The sequence below is a fragment of the Bombus pascuorum genome, chromosome 12 (genome assembly GCF_905332965.1).
Source record: "Bombus pascuorum chromosome 12, iyBomPasc1.1, whole genome shotgun sequence".
NCBI lineage: Eukaryota > Metazoa > Arthropoda > Insecta > Hymenoptera > Apidae > Bombus > Bombus pascuorum.
Genome location: NC_083499.1, coordinates 9728475 through 9755871, shown reverse-complemented (window position 1 = coordinate 9755871; position 27397 = coordinate 9728475). Strand labels below are relative to the sequence as shown.

Below are 27397 nucleotides of genomic sequence, written 5' to 3'. Positions count from 1 at the left end.
ATTAAACGAATTCTTGGATCGTCGTTGTGTTTGCTTGCAATACGTCGACCGAGTCAGTTACCGTTATGATTTAACATGGAGCGAAACAGCGTCTTGGCTAAGCCAAGTGTGGATTCGGCAATAAAACGGCGGAGGGATATAAAGACGTCGTCTGACAAAGTCAGGGTGCAAAGTTATAGAATGTAGCCAGAAGTTAAATCGAAACGCGGGGACGTCGTAAAAGAGTCTGCCGTTAATTTACGATGGCGCACTGACAAGGAAGATCGACCACTTTTCGTCAACGACATGATTCCGCGGGCCACAGGATCGTCTTCCGGCGAGCTGGCAATTTACGATGTCCAATTATCGACCTGCGCTGACCTATTTACTCGTGGAATCGTGGAAATGCTCCTTAATATCCCGAACCCCCTAATCCCAGCCGACATTGCGACTATGTTGCCGTCGATGAATCACAAACGCGATAAGGAAAAGCGTATAAAACGTGAAATGAACGAACGAGGCTTTGCATATTCTGATCTGCTCTGTTTCAATCAACTGATACTTTGAAAACGGAAGTGAAATATCATAGGAATATTTGAAAAATTGCCTGAGGACATAATCAAATTCAAGAATAATCGTATCTCGTAGAAGGGCAAGTATCGAGGCATGACAAATGTTTTAGAATTATATTAAAATAATTAGAAACTTCGTTAACGCTGTAGCGAGATACGATTGTTACGTAATGTCCACTATGATCGCCACTTTTAAGAAAACTCTACATCTGGTCTTTAGTTTTCTCAAGCACTGAAGCCATCGACAGCGCATAGACAAAAGACTGCGTCGAAGGTGAACCATAAACGGTACACATGCAACGTTGGCTTAGGGTTTTTCAGTCATAGGGTAACACTGCTAACGTGCGGATCTGGACCAGCTCATATTGTATTCCAAACTCTGTACTTACACTTTAATATTCAAAATATATATATTTTCTACCTTGCAATTTATCCACGCGTTCCTTTGTATTCACACTATTATATTAATATTCATCGAACATTAATTCTCTATTTCTCTGCGAAAAATACGAAGAAAAATCGGGTCAAAGAAAGGTAACTGGCTTGAACTCACCTCGATTTTATTAAACCTAAACCCAAAAATAAAAACAGACAGAGTTACGTAAGTATCTCTCTCTCACTCACTCTTTCTCTCTCTGTTTCTTAGATCTATTTCTAGTTTCTAAGAACAATCCAATCTTACACAAATTACTTTATAATTCAACAGCTTGCAACAACAGAATCACGAAAAATCTCTGCATAACCATTACTAAAATAGAAAAAGAATGAAACTACGGTTTTATAAATTTCTTTCTCATGCAGATTCCGGATGATCCGAAAATTCCATCGAAAAGCTAGATCATTCTGAGAAGAATACTTTCAACGACATTAAGGTAGGATAATGTTTTCAACTTGTTACAACGTCTAGCACGACGCAACAATCGTTTCTCAATATTAAGGAGACTTCGGAGACGATTTAAATAATTCCGCGGGAATTTGGTCCCGTACGGGTACCGGAAGGTCGGGAAGTTCTTCAATTTATAGGAGAAACGTCGTTGAATGGCTTTGCCTTCCTTTTGCCTTTCCGCGCTTCAGTCCCTTCCTATTTCGCCCTTTCTGTCGCCGTATCTCTTTTTCTGCTACATTTCTCTGTGTTCCATCCACTTGTAGTTCGTCTTTCATTCCCTTTATCGCTTCCCGGTCTTGGCGAATCAAAGACCGCGGTCGTAAAAATGGAGATTCCTGTTCAACGACAGGGCACCGTATCGATAAGGAAAATCAAATTGTAATTCCTCGTACGCGTACGAGCGCGACGTCGACATAGTCGATAAGATGGAAAGAGAGAGCCACTTAAGATCTAGTAGTCTATAAAGATCAGCTGCTCTCTTGTTGTTCTCTTACTAAAATAACTTTTTGCTTTACCACTACTCACTTATATATATAGTTCCTACGTATACCCATCTTGTCTCTTAAAAAAGATTTAATTACTTCCTGCCCCATAAACGAAAGTAAAATTTATTCATTCGAAAGCTAACCTCGAGTCAATACGAATTTGCAATTCCAATGTATTACTTCTTGTTTGTCATCGAACTATAATCCATAAACCAACATTCATATTCTCTATATACACCAGGAGATTGACTAGCTGCAAATTAAAGACGAGCCATTAATTAACACATTTATGCGCGTCAATAGGGTGACAACGATAAATCAAAGCGCAGTCGATATTTCTTCCATGGTCTGTCAGCATATCCATTTCCAAGAGTCCCGCAATTTCTTCGCCCGAGCATCGTCACGTCACGTCGATCGTAAGAGAAGGATACGCAGCACCGGCAAGTCGAACAGAAAAAGAAAAGAAAAAAGGAAGGACGAGCATCGCGTCCGTCAAAAGCTCTTCCTGTTCCGTGTATTTGTTACGTCGCGTCGCGTCGGCACGAGCTAACGAAAAGAATCGAGTGCATTAAAACCTTGTCAAGGGGCATGGGCGACAGAAAGAGCTCGGCCCTGGGTCGTTCTACAAACGGAAGTATACCGGGTGATTGATGGCCGACCGATTGTCAGTGGAAGCGAACGCACAGCAGCCTCGACGATAATTCACCGCTACGTCTTTCCCTTTCTCTCTCTTTCCTTATATTTCACTCGTTCTCACCTTCGCTCTTTCTCTCTCGTTCTCGGTCTGTCTCTCGTTCTGTCCCATGGCTGACACGCGCCAGGGCTGTTAAAAATAGGGAACAGCGGAGATTAGACGGCCGCAGAGTTGTCAGACATCGGCGGCATCGGGTAACAAGAGGCAACGAGAGAGCAAGACGAAAAGTGCTCGCGAGTAGCGTGTGTCGACCGTGTTCTCTCGCCCATTCCTCGTTCTTCCTCTTCATCATTTTCATTGGCCGGACGTTCGTTTGCGCCGGGCCGTTCTATTCTTTCGCGGCGACGTCGTCACGGCCGCTCGCTTTTTACCGCATAATTAAGCAGCCTGGCGTCATTCGTCACGCGCGTTTCGCCGGCTTTTAATTTAAACTCGTGATTCATGGAGCCACGATGACGAAAAAAGGCAACGCATCGTTCCTCGCAAGGTGCAGACCTCGAAGAAACCTGACTTCGTAACATCTACATATATATATATGTGTGTGTGTGTAGGCGATATGTCTACTCACGTGAAAATTCAATAGAACTTTACTTGTTTGGAAGATTGGACGAGAGAATTGATACCAAAGCTGGGATAAAGATCGAAATCTACTTCGATTCGTAACTCTGTGAAATGTGCGTTGTACACGTTGTATCTTAGCTTTAGTTAGGTTTCGATCGAAAGGCGTTGAATATTACACGAGCCTTTATGTGTCACTGCATCGATTATTGTCAATTACAACGGTTAATTTATAGGAAATTTATCTATGCAAAAATATACAAAGTATTCAAAGTGAAACACTTGCATAGTGAATGAAACGGATCGCTTTGTATTTTAATTTCACTTTTTTTTTCCTTCACAGAAAAATATAAATTTACGTAAACGTGCTAATAACGAATGTAACACTGAAGCAAATAAGAGAAGTCGTGATTTCTCGAGGCGATCAAAAAACTGCACTGAACGATAAGTTTATCCTGTATCTCATCCGCGGCTTTAGAATCAAGAAGGAGCGCAAAGAGCGACTGGTAATATACCTCTGGATACACATATGAACTTCTTGATCGATAGGTTAAATAATCCGCGATAATAAACGAACCTGTTCCTCGATCGATTCGATATTTCTGCTGGAACGATGAGTCAGCGAGCAGCAGCGCGGAACGGAGAAATAAGAGTAACGAAGAAGATGAGAAACGTGGGACGAGTGAATACTAGGAGAATGATTAAAATCGTCCGAGAATTTGATCTTTTTTTCAATTAAGTCGGTACTTCGATCAGCGACTGATCGACTTGCAAGGTTACTGCGGATCGATGCCTCGTTGCCTTTAAAAGGATTGAGTAGGCATAGGTCACGGCTACGAAAATCACCATAACACAGCACATTACATACACGCTTCGAACGATTGAAACATAATCTTGTTAAAGCGATACGTATCGTACAATCAGATATAAAAATGGAACGTCGATCTTGTATATTGAATCAACACGTTTGTATCGAGAAGAACCGCAAAGAGAGTTAGAGCATAGTTTGTATGGATGATGGGCGAATGAAGAAGCTCGTTGATCATTTTCTCGCGTGATCTCATTGAAATAATAGTAGTTTCAAGTTTCAAAGTAGAATTTACGAGGAATATATGCTTGAATATTCTCTTTACTGACAACTTGTCATTTTAGATTTAGTAACCGAGAAGCTTTACGAAAAAATAAACTATAGATCCATGGTGAATATTATAAACGTTGAGTACATTTTCTAGTCAGATAGTAGAATTATTTCTTCTTCTTCTTCTTTAAGCGGTATTATAATTATCGATTGAAACGAAGCTCATATTACAAAACTAAAACTAATTCTATAGAAAATCTTCACCGAGTTTATATCGATTACGGGAGAAATAATTTTAATTTGTGTGTAAAAGTATCTTTTGTGTAATAAATAATGGTCTACTATCCTCGTACGTTTTAATGCACCAAGACGAAATATTCCAATTTTACGTGAAACTGAATCAAAATTTATCTGACACGGACCGAATAACTCTTTCGAACGTAATTTACTTTGATAGTTATTTTCAGAGCGGTAAAACTGAGAATTCTGAGGTCGAGAACATCGAAAATTCCTTCGATTCATCGATCCGTTTTTAAATAGCTTTAGTTTATTTTTAGCTGAAAGATTCTCTGCAAATAGTCTTATAGAAAATTCCTATGATCCTCTTCGTTGCATGCTATGAGCAGAATAAAACGTATCGTTATAACGCATCGCCTTTGTATAAGACAGCGTAGCTACTAATGTCGCTATCATAGTAACGTTTAAAACAAGAGTGACGAACGTGAAGCAGACAGTAGAAATGTTATGCATTAGTCAGCCAGAGCTACAATTACGTCATGCGTATAGATAGATTTTATGCTTTTTGATCTCTAACTACCTGACATCTAAATCGAGAGACACGTGTTCAACGAGGAATAATTATTAAATTTCTCACGAGCACGTAAGATAAGACAAAATGTTAGTTAGAGGTAGTTAATAAAATGACACGCAACTGGAGGATAGATTGCAAATACACTGGATATTTTACAATTCTGTATAATACGATGTGTTTTAAAATATATAATATCTATCGAGCTTTACGATTTTCTAAAGTTCAAATTATAGAGAAGTGTAGAGTTTCAGTGGAATTAAAGAATCATAATCAAATGAAACATTATAACAACTGCACTAAACGGTGTCAAGGCTGTTCGAAACTCAGAACGCACATATATTTTAATTTATCACCCCATAACTGACAGCAGTCGTCATATGATCATAAACCTTTCGCCATTTTGCATAAACTTCCCAATCTTAAACCGCACGTCTTAACTTCAAATTTACAACTTCCTCTTCTTTTCGGTTAATTCGAGTAACTGAAAATCTCGTTCAAGCTTCAATCGCCAAGCTGTTTTTCAAACTAACACTTTCAATGCTACCGATGCATACGCTGCGTCGTCTAATAATAAATAGAAAATGTAAGTGCGGCTATCGCGTTTGTACTTTTTTATGTTTCAATAAAAAAACTTTGCACTGGTTTTTGGAAAAAAAAATGCTGAAACACAATTATCGGTTAAAGTAAAGCCACTTCTGGCGAGGAAATATACGCAATTGCAAAAATGGAGTAACTACTTTATTAACAACGAATATGCCTCACGTCGAAGCTTCGCTTAAACTTGTTCGAAAAATTCGTGGCGTGTTTGACAATCGATGTCTTAAGGAAAATATAACCGAGTAAAAAATAACTAACTGGAAAAAATAACTGGAAAGGCATAAAAAGCCTGTTTGAATTGTTTTCATTAAACCTCTGTAACTCACGCTTAAACCTCTATAAATCGAGGATTTTAGTTCTTCCTTGAAATTCGAATTGCCGAGCTTCGATTACGTTTTAACGATGCTTAATGTTTCATTTCCTAACAATCGCGAACGCAGCATGCGTTTACTATAGTCGATCGAAGAGAGCATTAGACGCGGCCAAAAAGAAGCACGCGAGCGTTCGAACAATGAATGACGAAAGACGAGAACGAACTCGCGAGAAGCATTCTCGAAAGCACAGCACCGAGCGCGTGCATTGTCATGCTAATAGCGCGCGTACAGAGTCATCGATCATCGCTGCTTTGCCTTCGCTTTCGCTCTCCTCCGTCTCTCTTCGTCTTTTTTCCTCTCTCTCTCTCGCTCTCTCTTCTGTTTGTCCTTTCAAACATTTTCCACCCCCGGTCCTTTGTCCGTACATTTTGCCGCCGGTGTTTCCTTAATAACGTAACCTGACACATGCGCGATCCACCTATACATAGACACGCACATACAACCGAGCAGCTTTTAAGCACCACGTAATCACGCAGTAGTTTCGCTAACGTCCTTTCCAACATTCGAGCTTCAGAGGGACGCGTGGCTGGTTACGTGAAAGCTCTTCGTGGACGAAACACGGGAAAGAAGGCGAGAGAAGGGAGATTAGAGGTGAAGATTCAATTTCGAACTGACGGTGTTTGCGCTTTGTGCGCCGGCCCGCTTGTTACGCCATAGTTTGGATAGGTTTTAACGCTGAAATCCGGAAGATGGATGGATGAGAAATATTTATAAGGTTTCGTGAGTTTTTCTACTTTCTAATTATAATACGATGATCGAAGAAGAAATACTTTTAATATTTGACAGATTGTTGTCTACTTAGGCTGGAATGTAACATTTATTCCTGTTTCGAGGAATTGCGGAGGTAGTGGAAACATTTAGAGAATTTTTGACTTTTCAAACTACCTGCAACGTAATATTTATTTGTATTTTGAAGTATTTCGAACGTCGAAGGAATTTTTGTGTGTTCGTATCATTCACAGTACGATATTTCTATTCAAATAATCTGAAACATAACGTTTAATGTATAGGAAGATTGCTGAAAAAGAAATATTTATAACGTTTCGAGGATTCTTAGCTACGCGTACCATCTGCAATAAAATATTTCGTGGGAAGAAAAGTATTTGTAACGTTTCAAGAATTCCTATTCGTTCAAATTTCCAGAAATATAATGGCCGATGGTGAATCGTCGATGTGAATGAAGAAAAAATATCTGCGATGTTTGAAGAATTTTGTCCATGCAAATTACCTGGCAAATGGTACTGGATAGTGAATCAACGATATGGTTGAAAGAGAATCATTTCTGATGTTTGAACAATTTTTCTTCATGCAAATTACCTAGAAACGTAAAAGTGAATCGACGTGCTGGTTATAAGACAAGTATTTGCAATGTTTGAAGAATTTTTAAGTATATTGAGTTTAGAAGATTGAGATTATTTCTTGGAATGCTGAGCAGAAATGTAGGTTTTTGATTCAGAGAGACGAATAAAGCGTGTACCAAGTAAACGTAAAGGATATGCTCCTGCAGAAATGTGCCCTACAAACCGCTTGTAATCCTGTTTCTACTCGGTGCAGCTATCTACCTTTACGACAACTTTATTATACGCTTCCCGTGATTATGTACGATACGAATTATAAGATACAGGTAACGTTCCTTCAAACGAAGCGAGGATCGTTTCGTGTAACGCGCTATTATCAAACGTTGCAAGTCCGTACGAAGTAAATTACGCTGAGAACAAGTCTTCCACGTCTGCGGTTAAAACTATAGTCTGTAGACCTCTGATAAATACCTGTTTTATATACGACAAACGCGAATACGTAAAACCAACGATTACAATGTACGTAACATGCTGATTGTGGGGAAAATGTCAGTTGTCAACTAAACGTAAGAAATACAAATAAGAACTAGCGATACACAGCTATGGTAGATTATCTACCTCCGTTCACGTAACAAATTACCTTGCTTCCTTTATCCTGTAACTCGGTACACCTGATAAACACATTTCAAACATAATGACTACATAAAGGCAGTATGATCGCAATATCTGACCAACTTCTTCGATCGATTTCTATCTCGAGGGAAGATAAACGAACGCAAAAATTACTCGACCCATTATTAAATTGTATTCCACCTTGCACGTTAATCGCAATTCGCGCGCACTGGACGAAAACATAATTCAGAAGCTCCCTGAAAGGAAAAGGATGCCTATACTCGCGCGTTTACGAAAAATTCATAAAAGCAAAACGCATTTTCCGGCCGTGTAGTTAAATCATTATAAAAATCGTATTTATTTCGTGGATATAGAAAGAACGGAAGTTTACTTGATTCATCTTGTGTTTTATAGATCCTATATATAGAAATCTTCTCGGTTGTATTTCCCTATCGAATCCACCGAAAAATTAACAACGTGAGAAGCTAACGAAAGTGACAACAGACCGGAACAACGATCATAGCGATGTCGTATAGAGATCTAATTGTACGACAACGAACTTGTTGATGCGTACAGCGAAGATACACAGTGGCATGCCAGATTTATACACACACACACACACGCGCGTGCTGAGAGAAACAGAGATACACATAGCACGCTCGGACGACTGGTCGGTGAACGAGCCGCGATTTATAATTCCTTTAAGCGGAGCAAGAGCGCCGCCGAGCGCAAATTGCCACAGGGAGAATACGCCGGCCTTGATTTGTCGCTCAACACACCACCAACTTCTTGGCAAATTGCGCGGTTATGCGGCTACACGTCTAGTTCATGCGTCATGTTTCTCGATGTCCTCGAAAGTCGTGTTTCCCGTATCGGGCGATGAAATATCGCTTCTGGTTTCATCAGTTTTCCAACGTAACCGTTTACGACCGATACGTGTTGAGACGAAAATATATTAATCGTGAAAGTCTTCTTCTATTCTTTTATTTTCAAAGTTGACGTGATATGTGATTCATTCATTGTCGTGTACAACGAAAAAGAACTTTCTACCGTCGTGAGATTTTAAAAGGATCCCTTTATTGTCTGTATGTGGTAAGAAAAGAAAGACGACACTTCAATATTCGAATATTGGTAGTAAAGTTGTTAAAATGCTATTGAGAAATTCGTTTTACGTTTAGTAAGGTGTCCTGTGTACAAGAATCATAGGTGTTTTCCCTACGCGTAAATTATTTCTAGGACTATATGAGCGTGTAAATTATCTTTATCGAATTTCTCTATTAGATCACTCGATAATTTGTTTTTCTTTCCCTGACATAAATAATGAACAATGAAATTCATCGTGATTAAAGTTTTATAAAAGGAGGAATAAGAAATTCAGTGGAAGGACAATAAATAGTCCTAGACAATGAAAATACATTAGCGATTAATTCTACACAGATATTTGCTTATCTTCGTCCGAAGTATCCAAAAAACCGTATTACTTATATATTTTACTGTAATACACGTACATATAGTAATCAATTTTTATATAAACCATACACAATATTTTAGCCATACCATCTACAATACGGCATTCATTTAAAAAACGTGTTTCGAGTACTGACATTTTTACGATATTTATTTCAAACTGGTACATCGTGCAAGACTATAAAACAGAATAAAAAGGAACAGAAGCGGAACCAGAAGCGAAATGATAAATAGAGGCACGTTAGCTCGTCCACGGTATAATACATCCCCAATTAAAAGCCAGGGCGCGTTGGACTTTTTGAAATTCCATTTCGTTTCTGACACTGTTGGCAGTAACGCGTGTCCAACGTCACTGGGCCCGCAGAAATTTCATTAGACGACAGACTGACGCAAATCGTAGCATTTTTACCGCTAATTGTCCGTCGACAACGAAAATATTCTACAGAGTCTGTGAATTCTTGCCGGATGCACTCTAAAGCGATGTAATTAAATAACGAAATTTTCCGCGTTCCATCCGCTTTATTACGAAATTCCGTCAATAATCGCCCGTTGATCGAATCAACAATCTTCCTCTTTCGTAGTTTTAACCCTTTTCGTTCATACCACGACCGAGTCAAATTGATCGGATTAATTCGCACCACGCCAGATGACTATAAAGAACCAGAGAAAATAAAGAGGAGAAATAAAGGAACGAGACGGAGGATGTAGGAAGAAACGGTCGATTAAAACGCATCGTTCGATATTCATTTTTCCAAGAGAAAGGCTGCACGTCGACGACACGGCCGATTAATTAATTTAAGCATCTCCAGCGTGACGTTATTAACCTCGAATTAAAAATAGCCTCGGAATCAACAGCGACCGATCAAAGCCGTATGAATGGATTAAACGAACAAAAAAGAAAAAATAAAAGAAAAAAGAAAAACGAAAAAATAAAACAAAAGGGGAAAGGGAGAGAAAATAGTAGAAAAGGGTCGAGAGAAAAAAGGGATGGTGACAAACAAGAGTGAAAAGAGGTCGATTAGAAAAAATGGGAGTGATATGTTACACGATGGCGTCGATCGCTCTTTGAAAATTCTATGGAAAATATTGTCGGGGCCACGCATCGAGCGTCGCTTCATGGAAAATACGTCTGACCGACGATCGTAAACGTCCATTGCCAGTAGAGGTACCGTGTACGGAGCGGCTACCATGACGATGGTTCGCGCGCGCGTCATTCGTCGAAACGACGAAACGGTTCTACACCTGCTCGGTCTATAATTCCAAGACGTTCGTTTACATTCCAACGACTCTACGAGAGCAATATTTTTACAAAGTGTAGAACATGCGCCTAGTGAGACTCGGCTGGCATGTAACGGACCTCGCGTGTGTATAAAGCTAAGAATAAAACGACAAGACTTGGTTAATTGAACGAGAAGAAGGATGCGGTAACTTCACGTGAACGGTGTCCATTAGCCGGGGAATATAGAAATAATAATAGAGGATATTGTAAGCAATATCTGTAGCACTTTAACGAAACGAACGCGACGCGATGATTATAAATGACGCGACTTCCTACCACTTTACGACGAACGCTCCTCCTATTTTCCTTTATTCTCTCTTTCAATTTCGATTTCAAACTAATGATAGAGGAGAATCGATATCATCGAGGTCACGAAAATTACAACGGACGAGTCTAGCGTGATATTCTAATCTATAATTTTCTCTATCACGCTACTTTCCCTTTCGTGAAAGCGATTTCAAAGTCTCCGACCGTTTAACCGCGTTTAGAGATCACAATCTTGTCCATGACACGCTCGATAACGACTCGTCCTTCCTCTTTCATCGATACAATATGCAAATCGTATTTATGAAAATGAATAAATTAAAATAAACAAAACGCTACGTCGGACGATATCTTATAAAGGATCGTAAAATAGTCGTGAAAGAAGAAACCGATAAAGAGGAAAGGGAAAAGGATAAAATAAAATCAGAGATCCGAGAGCGAGCTGTATCGATCGCGGCGAGTCGCTCAACGTCGGCACATAAATTCTGGAAACGAAGCGGTCGGGCTTCCTCGAGGAGCTCGCGAAACTTGAACGAGGTCAAGAAGAAGTAGTAACGTTGTCGGTTCCCGCCACGTATCCTCGTGATAACTGCGCGATAGAATGTTCTCTTAAATTTCCCAGGTGGATCCCGGCTGTACTTGCTTTCGCGACGTCTTTATACGGTTTCCAACGAATACCTATGCGTCTTGTGTCGGCCCATTCAACCATTCGCGAGAAGCCACGTCCTTCGAGAATAAGCGAATATCGAGGATGTCGCGGGAAAGTGGCTGCTTCCACGGACAGGACTGTCATTTTTCATGTATATAACTCGTGCCTGGATTTTCGAGACGGCAGAAGTTTCGCGAAGGAGCAACAGAGGCGCGACGGAATCCAAGTGAAACTGGCGTCACAATGAAATTCTGGATATCTTTCTTTTTGCCTTTTTCTCCTCTTTCCGTGATCACTCTGACGTTTAATTTCGCTCTGGATGAAAAAGCACGAGCAAACTTCGGCGCGTTGAAAATTGTTCGGAATTAAAGCACAGTATCTCGCGAAAGTAATATATTTACTACGGAAAATATTTATGTATATATTATGCGTGTACAAAACATTTTGACGTTTAATTCGTATTATAATGAGATATGACTATCACGATTATGACTATCACATTGGTAAAATTTCGAATCAATTGGAATTGTATAAAATATTGTAACATGAATGGTCGTGTTGAACGTGTAATTTGCTTTTAAATTTTACCAATATAATCGACGCGATACGATATAACATCGAACGAAGAGGTTTTTCAGGAAAAAGTAAATGAGAAATGAAAAATGACATTTCGTACGATCCTTCGTTTTCGAGAATATCGTGTATGAAAATATGCGGACCGGATACCACTTCCCTCGTGTTTATATTTGAGTAGCTCTTCAAGCTCTTCAAACACGTCGGATTTTTTTTTCTATAAGAGGTCACGGGAATTTCCGACCGATATGGGGCATTTTTTTATTACGAGCTATTGCTCCTATAAATCGCGCACGAATTTCGCGTATTTATAGCGATGTTTATTACACCGAATTTTGATTGAGCGTGACCGTACTCCGTGCATTTTCAAACTCGATTTCCTACACGAGACTTTTACACGGAAAAAAGACATAGAAACAGAAAACATACATTCGGAATTCCAATTTATTCCAACAAACGTAGCTTGATATACGCTTCTCTGTACTGAGACACGAGATATCTGCCTGATATTACTCTTGTTTCGACAACAGTGCGAAATAAATTATCCATATATTTTACGTTCGAAATCAATCACCGTAAAACCATGGATCCGATACAAAACAGTGTATCGCGATTAATTCCAAAACAAGCTCGCCAGTAAACTCGGAAAGAGGAACGGGACAACAGCTCGTGGATAACACGAATTACGGGATCTAGCAGCAAACGCGTGTCATTTGTCGCTGGCGCGCTCTCTCTTTATTAGTTTTGACTCTCGGTTTGCAGGGATGTGCCGGATCGCAGTTTGCGGCCGGTTAACGGTGACAAAAAGCGCGGGCTGACACTAGGAAAGAAAACGAAAAAGAAGAGGCTACCAACGTACACGATCGTACGTATGAACAAAACGTACGTAGGTCGGAACGGGAGCAAGAAGAAGGGGAAAAATAACGAAGCGTGTCGAGTACGCGGGAAGCGAAGAAGAGAAGCTCACACATAAACGCGCGCGAGCACCAGCGCCACAGGGACGAGTGGTGACTCCCGGTGGTATTTATATAGATGCTGGAGTGTCGCCAAAATGCTAGAACCGACCCTATCTATCGTCAAAAACACGGCACACCTCTCTTCTTCCACTCGGTTCTATCTGCCTCCTTCCATCGTTCTCGCGTCTCTTATCTGGTGTGCTCCTCCTCTGACTTCTCTCGGTTTCTTGGCCGAGGATGCGACAGCCAAGAGTGCTCCACACCATCCACACACCCGTGCGATGGTCAGAGGGGATCTATCTAGACGGTAGTTTTCGCGGGATGCTCGTTCGAACCACTCCAGCAGCTTTATTTGTCAACCACTTTGTGGCAGAGCCGAGCGAACCGTCCGTCCGGTGAAATTAAAGGCCCTGCGCCACACCGATGACGAAGGTCACTATGCATCGTAATATCATCTTAATGTTGCTGCTGACACCCGCTACTAACGGCGTCACTCTCTTCTGATACACTGTGCTAGCTTTCTACCATGGAGGTAAATTCACGATTTATCGGATTTTGCGAACGAAGAAAAGATTCAGCGGTTCTAGATGAACCGTGTCGTTTAGTGGTGGACTGTATCGACGTATTCTTTCATCTACGGATTTCCAACATCGTAAACAAGTGTATCGTGCATACGATTGTGCTCTCAGTGAAAAGTGAAAAAGAACGATGATACATAATAAAGAAGTTACTTTCTTTTCGATTTACCTTCAAAATTCCTATTATTTATGCCACCTCTTTGGAACAAGTGAACAGTAATCGTAACAGTAATCGAAGTAGAACCGAGCAAATCTTATAAACAACTGAAACAATTTAAACTTCTAGACGGACACGTCAGATTATAAATACGATACAAACGTTAGATCTCACTAATTAATCGCATTACTCGTTACATATTATCGAGCTATATAATAATACGTATCTGTTTCCACCGTATCATGAAACCTGTCGCTCGAAATCAAAGCAAACAAACAGAAACGATCGAAGTTTAGAGGCATTAAATAATTATAATCAAACGCAGCAACGTTTCCGATTGCACGTACCGTGTGCACGGATGTTCACAGTTTCGCAGATTCTCGGCACGTACGAGAAGAGAGAAAGGAAGAGAGGTCGAAAGAAAAATCTTTTGAGGGTTATTCTTAGAGATGCACCGCCGAACAGGAACAACGGCCAATCCATTCGAGTATTCAGGCAGTTAAGGATCCGCACGATGTACCAGATATCCCGATGACTGCCAAGATTTCATAGCAATGACTATTCCGAAGACGATTCTGTCCAGAGCTGGTTATAAAGAGGATTTTAAGAGGCGAATGATCGACATGGTCAACACCCTCCGATTTCATCGATCCTATAGTATCCTCTTCATAATCCACGTTCTGTTTTCTCTAGATAGAATCCACCAGCTTTGATTTCTCGACCAGAGGTCAGACCTCGATCGTGTCAGAAACGATTGGCAATCCGCGATATCGATAGAAAATACATAGATCTCGTTTTCTCGTTCTCTGCACATAGATAATAATGCTGGTCGATAAGTGTTCGTTTAAGATGGATCTTCTTCGAAGAAATGTTTTCTGAAGAAACAGCAACGAAGGTTTCATCGTTGCTTCGAAAGACAGATAAACGTAACAAAGCTTAAAAAAAGGTAACATCTCGAAAACTGAAAGTAGGACAGGAACCGCGTGATCATAGTCCTTTTTAGAGAAGACGAACGGTACGAAGTTACACCATGACACGAGAGTACGCGACAATGGCATCTTTTTAGAAATTTCCATCGCGGTAGTTCCGCTCGGCGAACTTCAGTTAATTTCGTACGCTGCTCGCGGTCCTCGCTCATATTCGGAAACATTCGCGCAAAATTTTCACCGTGGCGTCCCCGATGCGATGCTAAACGCGCACGAAGAAGCACGAATGGCTTTTGATACGCCATCTGAACTCGCAAAATGTTCGTTCGTGCGTGTTTCTGCGCGACGAAATGTCTTCGCCGCTTTAAGTGTTTGCAAATGTTCGCGAACACCCAGGCCGCACCGTGAATACTGAGAGTTTCCAGTTCGATTAAAAATTCCCCACGTTCTCATCTTCGTTCTTAGTTTCGCAGCTTAACGAAGTTACTAATTATACTCGATTTTATTAATTTCTCTAATGACAACTCGATGATTGTTCGTTGATAAATATCTGTTTGTTATATTATAAATTTTGCATTAATTGATAAGAGAAGTGGCATTATATATGGTGTATTTAAATGTTAGAATTTAATCCTAAATTAAGAAGGGCTATATAAAATGCTGGTAAAATATTTTGCCAGATACACAGTAACTGAATTTCTTCTTTACATTTTATACGTGATATTCTTTTCTATTGTCTTGGAAATTTACTTTTTCTCGGTAATCCATTTAATATGGGTAAACGTATATTTCATTCTAAAAAGTACAAATAAGCATGCAACACGAAACTTATTTCACCGTTAAACCTACATGAACAGTATTTTTCCAACACAGAATTAAAACAAAGTAAGTTGCCTCTAACAAAATGCGCGGAAAAAGGTTAAAAAAAATAGCCACACGATTCGTCTACTCTTCAAACCTTATCAGCCACATTTTTATTACCATATTAATAATCGCCATAATACAATGTCATTTTTCCTTCATTTAGCAACGACCTGTTTTTCCTCTTTTCTTTTTCTTTTTTTTTTTTTCTTTGTAATTGCAAACTTTCTTATTCCTCTAACACAATATCTTCACAAAGAGAAAACACTGTTCGAGCGACTCTCTCCATGTTCGTTTCGTAGCAAGAATTCTTCATTAACACAGCGAATTTCTAGGATATTATATTTCGGTCTGAAGGGGAAAAACGATACGACGTTCTACGCGAATTTCTAGCTTAAGTAGCCAGCTAGTACAACCGGTAAGGACGTCGTGAAAAGTTCCAAGTAGTTGGTGCTACGGCTAGCAATTAAGAGGATCATTAAAGCGAAGATATCGCGCACGCTTTGAAACGATCGTCAACCAGCGATGTGATAACCGTAAAAGAATACGAGTGGGAGCATTAGAGGGAGAAGAAAGCTCGCCATTTTGCACGCACGATCGAGCAATGACGAGATCGAGAGGAAAACGTGGAAGAGTGCTAGATCGATGTTATTATTGTTCACGTGGACGTGAACTCTCAAACGACTGGCTCGTTTCTCTCGTACGCCTCTATTTCCGCGTGAAATTATTACCTCGGTACCGAGCATGCTGAGCTTCTTCCACGATTCGTTACGACTAAACGTTCGAGTTCGATGTCTTCCGCAATGTATAATATCGAAGATATTTCACTTATCTGGTCGATGTTAAAGTGTTTGATAACGCTAACTACGCTTTTATAAATACTCGAACACCTGGCAACGATAGTTCACCGGCTAATAATATTACATTATAATCGATTAGTTAAAAGTATGAACATATATGATTGCCTGAGATAAAATTAAATATTAAGATATTAAGTATTAGATTATAACATTCAAGTATACTTCGTTGGAAATATACTTTATGATAGCAAGCTATACTTTATGTTTCGAAAAGTGTTAACTACAAATATAATATTTGTATGCATAAGTAACATTGTGTATAATTTAAAAGTATACAAGTATACATGTACAAGGGTTGAACAAAATAATGAAAACGCTTCTTACATGTCATATATGTTATATATGTAATATATAAAACATGTTTCCATTATTTCATATATGCTATATACATATATAACATATAGTAGGTGTTTCCATTATTTCGTCCACCTCCTCTATATCAAACAGTTATTTCTTTTTACGCGATCAACGTTAAATTTATCGAAACCACTATCTGCGCTAGTATATACGCGTTATAGTTCCAAAGACACTGAACGAGCGTAATTATCGTCCGTCTATCCGTACGCGTCTCCCGTTCGCTGTACGCGAGCTAATGGTTCAATAATTGTTTTATGACACTATTACATTTCTCGACGGCGTATTAACGGTGAGAAATAAGCAATGGAACCTAGGTGCGAGTACTCGATGGTTGGAAAGTTTTAAGACGTACGCCGGTGAGGGATGTAGCAGCGTTGTAGGAGAAGATACGATTAAAAGATTCATAAAGATAGTCTTTCTAGAGTTGCGCAGGTAGGTTGAATGGAGTAAGAAATAACAGCTGACTGAATTTTACAGAGTGAGGAAATACTTGGAATTTGATTTGAGAGCATTATGGCTGTTGACGAATGTCTACGTTATAATCCGTGAACGAGTGTGATGCATTATATGAACATTTAAAAACAGAAAATGGATGATGAAGTGTTCGTAAATCCCTGACTTGTCCTTAATGTAATATTTCATTTTCACACATTTATGAAGTTTATTTGTACAAAAATATATTCGAATAATACGCGTTGCAAAATCATTGGAGGCACCGTATTTTGTAATAACGTAAAGAAATGAAACTATAGAAAGAAATATTTGAAGACTGATATTAATTTACGGGTAAAATAATCTTCTCTGCCTCGAATAGTAGAAATTGTTATTATAATAAATGTAATACAACCACTTTTAACATAATTCCATCGTTCTTTTTAATCAGAACAAAATAAAATCCCTTTATATCAAATATAAAATCACTGTTTCGTTCGAAGAAAGAAAATTAATATTTTACTCCATTTCACGTATCACTTTTTCGTTCACGTTCTAAAAACTCGGAGGAAAAAATTCTCATTTCGTTCACCATCGTATCTCCTTGTTTGGCGCAACGATATTTCGCGGGAAAAACAATCGAGACGATGACGAACGCACCAGAATTAGCCGCTTCTCACTGACATATCCTGCGGTAATTTGCAATGCAGTTGTCTAATGTCGCGCACACTGGCCGTTACGCATTGTTTCGCATCTGCGATTTCGTGACAGGGGACATTCGTTGGCAGACCGCGAAGACCTCGAGACGGTGTTAGTGGTAGCGCACGTTAAGTTGATTAGGCTAGCAAGCTGGCGCTTTGCACGATTTTACGTTTTGCACGTACTGGCGCTCGTGAACGCACCGTTTCGTGTTCTCGCTGACACACCACGTTTTCGCGAATGATTTACGATAAAACCACCGGCACCATGACCAGCCAAAATCCCAAAAAATCGAACGACCTACCACTTCCTCTTTCCAGTTTCTCCTAACTACGGAAATAGAAGTTTGCGGAAACTATATATATGCACACGAAGATCGTAGAAACAAATATAGTAAGTACGTCCTTGTTAATTTTTTTATTTTAATCTCGCTTTACGACTAAAAAAGAATGTTTTAATAAAAAAAAAGATAAAAATAAGAAGAAACTGTTAGCCAATGCTATAATCGGTAAGATAAATTTTTTAACATTTTCACTATCTCAGAACTTTTCTGTATTTTAATATGATGAGAAGCAATATTTTTTAGACTATGCAAACGGTAGAAGAATACATGCTTGACGCCAAGGTCAAATAGCTGGATAATTTTGATAACATAACTGATTTATAAAAGCATTATTCTGTAAAAAATAGAAAATACAGTTTAAGTGATTATTCTACTCGGTAAATATTTTAAATAACCATGGTAATTATCATTTGGTTAATCTCCTTAGTATTTTAATCCTTATGAACTGGTAATTAATATATAATCTGATAATTATGAATGTGCAATAATAATTAATATTTAGTATTCAATTAACATTGGTATTAGATATTATATTTACTAGCTCGATTTTGCCGAGATACAAAGTGGTCACGAAGAGGTACATATGAATCGTTCTTCGAATTTGATATTTAAGAAACATCCAAGTACATCTAAATATATTAACATTCTACTACATATTTATTTAAATACACGTCTATAAGAAACCAGCGCCCAAGGTGCAAAAGATAGAAGAAACTTAACAAATTGTTCTGCTGAGAAACATGAACATGTTCGACTACTTCTTGTACTTTAATTAATCTTACTTTACTTAGCTGTTCCACCCAATTCTACTTCACGAAAAACATACAAAATTACCGAACCTTAGATCCAAGATCACATGACATTTTATAAATACATATTCTTAGATATGTTTGAAAAGAGCCTTGAAAATAGGAAAAATCGTTGATATAAATTTCAAATAGAAGTTCTTCTACACAAAGGTCGTGCTTTGTTCACAAAGTTAAGATGATTAGGATGCGAAGTTGATAGTAGGAGAAACTAGGGCGACCATTTAGACGCGTTAATTAAAGAACCTGAGTTTTCCGGAGCAATACCGATATCAATCAGCCTGATTATCGCGTATGCATCAAATGGTACAGAAATATCCATCCAGAAGGCGAGAAATGAGAACAGCTGTCGATGCTTGGCCCGGATGCGTTCACTATGACGTTGAACGCACGTGACAGCCGTATGTCACGCACATAGCCGTGTTCTTTTTCGATTTCAAATCCGCACACATACAAACTCGATTCAGAGATTTTGCCCCGAGTCAAAAAAATAATGAAATGGTCGCGTCCAAATCTATTGGACCGCAGCCAAAGAAACAGATACCGTAGCGCGATATGACAGGGGAAAAAATTGAAGCCAGAACCCGAAAATCCCATGGACGATAACAAAGGTATGCACTAGGTGTTTTTTTTTTTTTTCGACAGCACTGTGTTCGATAACAAATAAATAAGCTTGATATCGGTACAAATGTGATTAATACCGTATGACGACGCTGTTAGATGATTAAATTCAGTCCCTAATCCTTTATCTATTGACACATTTGTATGTATAGTTTGTATTTGTCAATCTTCGATATAAATATTTGAAACTAGAAAAACTACAAGTACGATATGTCTTGAGATTAAGAGGATTAAGAGGAATACAACCATAATTATTATCTGTGTTACGATTGTCACGGATATTACAAGACAGCCTAACATTTTACACAATAATCACATTACGATATTGTTTATATCAATGCTGTGTAAGCAACAGCAATATTTCTCCTGCTGTCTTGAATTATTCTACAAAAACTATTATTACCACTCTCACGACGCATAAAGGAACGCTTTATTTCTACCGAGTGCAAAGCAGTAATTATAACTGCTTCCAAAATGCAACAACGATGACCTAACGTGACTTGTCTGAAACTTTTTAATTTCCATTCCTTCTTTCTTCCGGTGTGCTGTTTGCACTGAAACATCCCTACGAACCGGCCGATGTTTCGCGTTTCCTGTCTGCGGCTGACTTCAAAGGAATCGTTCGCGGCGCTTTTAAATCCGATATTAAACGGTTTAATAAATGAAGCAATTTTCGATAAAGAGCACGGGCAAACGGCTCTCTTACTTCAGCTTCACGTGCATACGATAACCGCCCGAAGCGCGAGAATTATTTTTTAGAATACCGGAAGAGGATCGCGAAGGGGTGGGCGGCTCGCCCTGTCGAACCTGTGGGGTTAATTCGCGATTCGCAACGATCGTTGAATACTTGAACGTTGGACAAAGAATGGAAAGGAACGAAAGAGAACGAGAGTGGATCTCCCGTCCATTCGGCTCTTTTATTCCGTTTTCTCTGCTTTTTATTCAAGCAACATCGGATTTCTCGCCTGTGGCGAGACCGTAACAAGTTCTGTCAATTTCCACTCGTGGCTGAATATTGAAATGAGTCAAAGCGATGTGGAAATGTTTATCGCTGGCAGAGGGACCAAGGTCGAGAGGAAAAAAGAGGGGAGGAAAAGCAGGGAGGAAGCAAGCGAACGGAAAAGCCTCGCTAATCTAAAGCTCTAACCCATGCAGTCGGAAATGAATCGCGAGTAAGATTCTCGATATAATGGAAAGGAAAAATAACGCCGGGATAAGCTGTATCCGTTCGTTTGCATCCCTTTGCATCGTTCTGTATTTTTCTATCGGCAAATGCGTCCGGCTTTGAAATTATTTCCGCTCGTTTCTTGCGCAGCTCATGGGCGCGATCAGAAAGAAAAGCGTACGGTTCTATCGTGAATGATGCACGATCGACGTGAAATGGTTCTACAGCGTAGTTTTGGTTTCGTTGAAAAAGGACAAATGCCGCTAAAACGGGCAGATATTGCTTGATAGTTGGAAATATACATGTACGAAAGTGGAATGGAAATTTTGTTCGATTCTTCTAGATTGGTTTACTCTTGTGTTGGTTCGAGTAAGTCTGCAGGATGGGCATGGTGTGTAATGCTGCAATCAGTAGATTAGGAGAGCGGTGGATAGACAAGTAGAATAGGACGATAATTGCTGTGAAACTAACTTTCAATCTGCTAATTGTATCTCATGTACTTTTTGATCATGTATATTATTATAACAAATAAGATAATAATATTCGTTGTTAATAATCCTAGGTATTCTATTATTATATTGAAAGGAATTATTGGTTATTTAAATCTATCAAATACACGTTTCTCGTCTTTTCCAAAAAAAGAAAAAATGTTATGTAAAAATTTATGCACAAAGTATAAATTGCAATGTTAAACATAACATACCATAAAATATGAAACGAACGAGGAAAAGTACAATACATTTCTGATAAAAATACCGTTTCTATATGCGATACTTCATTAACTTAAGACATATGTACGTACATATATGCTACCAATCCTTGAAATGTATTGTATATAACGTATTCAGACGTATATGGAGATAAGAAAATAGAATGAGTTGTAAACTGTATCTCATGAATAGGAAACGATCGTTTTAACGAAGAGACGTTGATCCATTCCACGGAGAGATAGTCACAAGGCAAATAATTGCACGATTTATTGGAGAGGAATAAAAGGGAAGATACGTCGTTGTGAAACGAAAATAAATATCTACATTCGACGGAGTGATATTTTTATACGAAAAACTGATCGAGCTTCGAATAAAAAAATTAACAAATGCGGGAAAAAGTGATGATACTAAAAGATAAACACATACTTTGCCAAACACGATGAATCATGCTTTATTCATTCGGATTATTTGTTTTCTACGAAAAATTTAAAACTCATTCCGCAACGCTGTTTTTCAAATTTTGAGAAATTCACAGTCACGAAACTTATCATGTCGATTGCAATAATTTCATGTTAAAGAATTCGAATCAAAATTGTGTATTACGCTAGATACTGTCGCAACTTTCTTGCCAGTGACAAATATAAACTGAACATATACAGGTATACATTGTAGTATATACCAATTTATCTTAAGTGACTCGATCTACTATGAATGTATTTAAGCTAAGCATGAATTTAATTATTATTGTTGTCATACAGGTTATATTCATATCGTTCATCACAAGAAAATCTGTGTACTATACGTATAATACACTATAACAATGACTGCTTCAAAGATTTAATCCGATCCTCCTGACCTTTTCAAAACACGTAACGTGCACTCAGACAATATTGAATCAGTAACATCATCTTCGAAAGTAGCAGTACATCCTACACGATATCTATCAAAATGGTAAAGATTACAAATGAATTGAAATAATATTAATTTTACTTGAAAATTTAAGGCAATTTAAATTTTTTAACGTTATGCTAGCGGAGAGAAGGCACATAGCAGCGCAGTAGATTCAGCCGACATGGTCAGACTATGCATATCGCACTACCGTTTACATGTACACTTCCCCTCTCTTGTAAATCGACAAAAATCCTCGGTAACACGTAAATAGCTCAATAAAAATCAAAGGGAGCAGTTCGGTTAAACAATTGGATTTTCCAGTAATTTGACTAAACCAACGAAAACCACCTGAATAAACAGCCAATGTTCGTGAAAATAAATTTTTATACTTTTGAATATAAAATAGGTTCTAGCTATAGCTTTCTTTCTCTTTCAAAAAAACACATTTCAAATATCGAATCTTCCTACTGCAAACCCTTCAATTCTCAGACAATACTACTATTCCCAAAATCCCTTCCATTACAATTTCCTAGTAATCAAAGTTGAATCTCCATTTTCTCCTCATCAAGCAATCACAGATCACTTCAGCAAACATCCTATAGCAACGAAGCGTGCATCTGAAATTCTAATCCGTTCTGCACCTTCTCGATTCCGCAAAGCGATCTAAACTTTCGCGGGCCTCCTCGCGATAGCGGAAATTCCCCGTAAATATTCGGCGACGTTTCGATTCGTTTCGAAACGGTAGCCGCGCACGAACGTTCGAGTGGCCGCAGCTAATGCCCGTCAATCAGAAACGGCACGTAGTAGCCGCGATAAATAAAAGTGTTCCCCCGCTGGTGTGTATATTTACCGGTGACTATTTTAAAGCGCCACGCGCGCAAATACACGCCACCGACGAGGAAGTCGCTGATGCACTCACTGAATGAAGAATGTAACTAATACCGGGGCCGTGATTGCGACACGGTCCAACGATATTCCGTAATAATTCTCTGGTCGGTGATCTCTACTCCGTTAAAGTTTTAGCTTTGATTTACACGGACACGACAGATTCCATGTCCCTTCCGTGTATATAAATTATCTATTTAGAAGCAACAGCGTAAAACGATCATATTAGTGGTGAACTGTCGACGGTGAATCATTTATAAATGATTGCAAAGTTGCGAAGTATAGATAAGCTACAGATAGTGAAAAATGTTGATAGCACTTTTACTTAAGTAACGTCTTTGTAATTTAATTATATTCTGGCATTTTTAAACTACTGGAATCGTTGGGAAAAATCAAGGATTTCTAGGGATTCTTGTAAAAGTAGAAATCTTTGATATTATGAAAATAAATTAACGTAAAGCAAAGAGGAAGATAGGTACCGAGGCAGAAAGAACTCGATTCTTTTGTTTTCTCCGCAAGCAACACAACTAATGTCAATTTCCACTCTTCTCTTCATTCGTAAACAACTATTTATACCCATTACTCTCTACTCTGACAACTATCTCTATTATTCGCATCAATATTCATCGATATTTATCAATCAATCCATAGCTATTAGTACTATAGAATCAACAAAGATCCGTTTCCATATATTCATAGATTAAAGAGCTATTCGTTACCGAGCGTATTCTTGAAAACGAGTGCGCGAAGACGACAGTTCGTGGCGTCGGGACGCGCGGTCGTCGCGTGGTGAATCTCGGTGGTGAACCTTTAATTAAAATCTTTCGATCCGAGGGGACAAATCTCGCCGTCTGAAATGAGGCGAAACGACGCGAGAATGGTCGTAGAGAAACGCGCGCGAGTAATGTCTCATTACGTACAGATTGACCTAATTACGAAAGGAAACGTCTGGCGCACTCGAGTAGTCGCATCTCGTCTGCAGTTGGTGCGTTGCCTGCCTTTCTGTGTAAAATTGGAAATCGTTCTCTATTTATAGCGCTTTTCCGATAGGGTCACCGAAGCCGGACAAATATGGAACAATGTAGGGAGCAACAGGGAGCGTAAAACACTGCGTTGCACGTTCCCTCTTTGTTTCCATCTTCCCTCCTCTTTGCTCCTCTCTCGCCGTTCCCGCGGCGTGTTATTATTTTTACGTGCCGCCGTACTGGCAACCTTGACTCCGGTATCGATCTGAAAAAGCACAAGTCACCGAACGCCTCGTGAAACTACGAAATTTCCAACGTGCACTGTTAACGCCGGAAACAGCGTAAACAGTAAATCCGCCGGACGTCAGAGACGAACAGCCGCCACTACTCACGGAGTCTCTTTATTCGTCCGTGAGTTCTACGCTTTCACGGAGCAGCTACTGGTCCTGCTGGAAAGCGAGTTTCGTTGTTACGCGCCGTCGAACCGCGGAACGAGCGTTCAATTAATCACTTCCCGCTTATTCGAACGCAGCCGGCTCGAATATCAACTTTGCAGAAAGAAAAAGCGATTTGACATTCCTATTCGGAGCAAGTAAAATGAATCGATTCCCCTGAGTCTTTTCGAATTATTAAAAAAAGTTAACACTTATTTTGAATGTTTCTAATTGTTATAAAATACATGGTAAAATTGTGATATTTGAATCGAAGTGAAAAATTGGAGTCGTTTGATATATCGAAGAGAAATATAGATCGATAACGGCGGCCATCTTTACAGCGTACGGATGTATAACAAGACGTTAATAATTGCTTCGATACGCGACACTGAAAAGCGTTGAAGTTAACTATCCAAGATCATACAATCTAACCTACATCTGTCATCGCGAAAACGTATTACGCGATCCTTACTTTCTAAGTGTAACCGTGTCAAACTATATTACGATCGATCACTGTCTAACACGCGATCGACCATTACGTTAATCGACGTCGACAATGGGTTGGCTATTTCGATGAATCCCCGCAACGCGACGCGATATTTTCACGCGAAATTGCGATGGGAAATGCACCTCGCACACATAGACGTGCGAGCAATACTGCACAGCGACACTAAACACGGGTAGCGAAAAAACGGTTGCACGAGAAGAGGTAGAGTCCACAAATCGTGTAATTAACGTGCACACGTTTCAGCGAAATCCGCGACGTGTCGCGTTTGCGCGCGTACAGAGCGTAAATCACGCGAACACGAACCATACCCGCGTTTATTTGGCGCGTAAAAACGCCTGGTCAGCCGTATCGCATTACCTTGTCAACGAAATCGTCCGGTGTCCCGCCAACCAGCCGGAACAACAAGTTTCTCACATTTTCAGCCCTCGGCGCGCTCTCGTTCTCCCGCTGGGGCACAGAGCACAATCTCCGAACGAGCGTGGTTGCACGCGGCTATGATCACGGCACTGACTAGAAAAAACCAATACAAACAGGAGCAGCAGGCCTTATATATCTCCTCCGGTTGAACGGCGTGCAACCGGCTTCCGCACTTCTTCCTCTTCCTCTTCTATATTTTTTTTCTCTCGTCTCACACTGTGATCGCGTGCGAACGCGCCCCGTTATGGCGCCGCTGTCGGCGATCAGCGACGCAACGTTCACCGCGACGCGGCACGCGCCAACCAATGCCCATATTTCTTCCTCTCGTTAAAACCACCACTCGATCGTCACACGGTAAACGGCAACAACAACACCGGCGGAGTTTGATCGGTACAGTCGCGCTCGTAATCGACCACACGCGAGACCAAGATCGTCCGCTCAAAGAGATCCGGTGTACCACACGATCACCACCACGACAACGATGACCACCGCACGTATCAAACACGACTGCTACAAAGATCCACAAACGCGTGACGATCGCGCGAAGACGAGGACTAGCACAACGGCGCGACGACGATGACTAGGACGACGCGACTACAACGACGACGGCGGCGGCCGGCTCGCGAGGACCTCTTCCGCCGCACGATTCATGACCACCGACGGAGAGCACGTCGCTCTCGTGGCGACGACTGCGCCACTGCGCGGTATCTCGTCGAAACGATCCGACGGGCACGCGAGAGGGGTAAGGACGGAAGATCGGAGAAAGAGAGAAGAAGGGGGATGCCGGAAAGGGAGAGAGATAGGTAGATCGGTGCGCGTGCACGTAGTAATAGTAGGCTACGGGTAGAAAGAGAAATATATAGATCGTGTTTCGCTGTATGTGTGTGTTATATCTGTACGTATATATAATGTGCGTGGCCTAGGAAGAGCAAGAGAGAAATGGCTAGGATTCAACGGAAGAGCGCGAACGCGTACGACGAAGACTTAGCCGAAATTGACGGTCGTTCGCTGCGTTTGGATCATCGCATAGCGTCGTGACAAACGTGTCGTATATACCACCGACGAATGGATGGACACACACGTTGGGTTGAATTTTCGACGGCCGCGTTTTAGTTGTTTGTCGCGTTGTGCAGCGGCGCTCACGACGTTGGGACGCCCACCACCTGTAGTGCTCACCCTCTTTTCCTCGCGGCCAACCGTCCTTCCGCGCGCGCCATAGGCGCGCGCACTCGCGCTATGTCGTCCTTTCGGCCCGCTTCCCCTTTCATGCTGTACGTTCCGATCGAGTGGGGGAAACGAATTTTAAATTCACGTCTATGTTGTCGTTGTCATCGCGAGTCTTTGTCATCGTCCTATATTATGTGCTGTAATGCGGTTCACCTGTACGTTGTCTTACTTTCTAACTACTATATACATATCTTGTAAGATATTGGTTATTCATATCGACAACAAACTTGCAGGACGCTGGGTGGTAAACTACAACGGAAATCGTGTTTATAAACATAACCACAAACAGAGAGCTACGTGACAGGTTCGCCGAGTCATTGTGTTCGAGTTAAGGGTAAGTACACATACTTGGAATGTTTTTTAAATTGATCTCCTTAAAGACAAAGTGTTATTTCGAAGAATATTATTGTTCAGTTTCAATTT

At 40.1% G+C, this 27397-nt stretch overlaps 1 protein-coding gene and 1 long non-coding RNA gene across 6 annotated transcripts in view; one reads left to right on the top strand and one right to left on the bottom strand.

Annotated features, from left to right (window-relative positions):
• The window catches only part of LOC132912642 (uncharacterized), a 609022-nt gene that overhangs the window by 349025 nt on the left and 232600 nt on the right, over positions 1 to 27397 (bottom strand). Inside the window, exon 1 of one of the 5 annotated variants that reach the window (XM_060970233.1) lies at positions 25688 to 26362. The exons of the other annotated variants lie outside the window; for them this stretch is intronic. The gene's annotated coding sequence lies outside the window, so the exon portion shown is untranslated. Of the gene's footprint in view, positions 1 to 25687; positions 26363 to 27397 lie in introns of those variants that run through there. 5 annotated transcript variants of the gene reach the window in all.
• LOC132912674 (uncharacterized) overlaps positions 26545 to 27397 on the top strand; it is a 110503-nt gene continuing 109650 nt past the window's right edge. The window contains exons 1-2 of the long non-coding RNA XR_009659256.1: positions 26545 to 27129; positions 27208 to 27308. This is a non-coding gene — a long non-coding RNA (uncharacterized LOC132912674). The remainder of the gene's footprint in view (positions 27130 to 27207; positions 27309 to 27397) is intronic.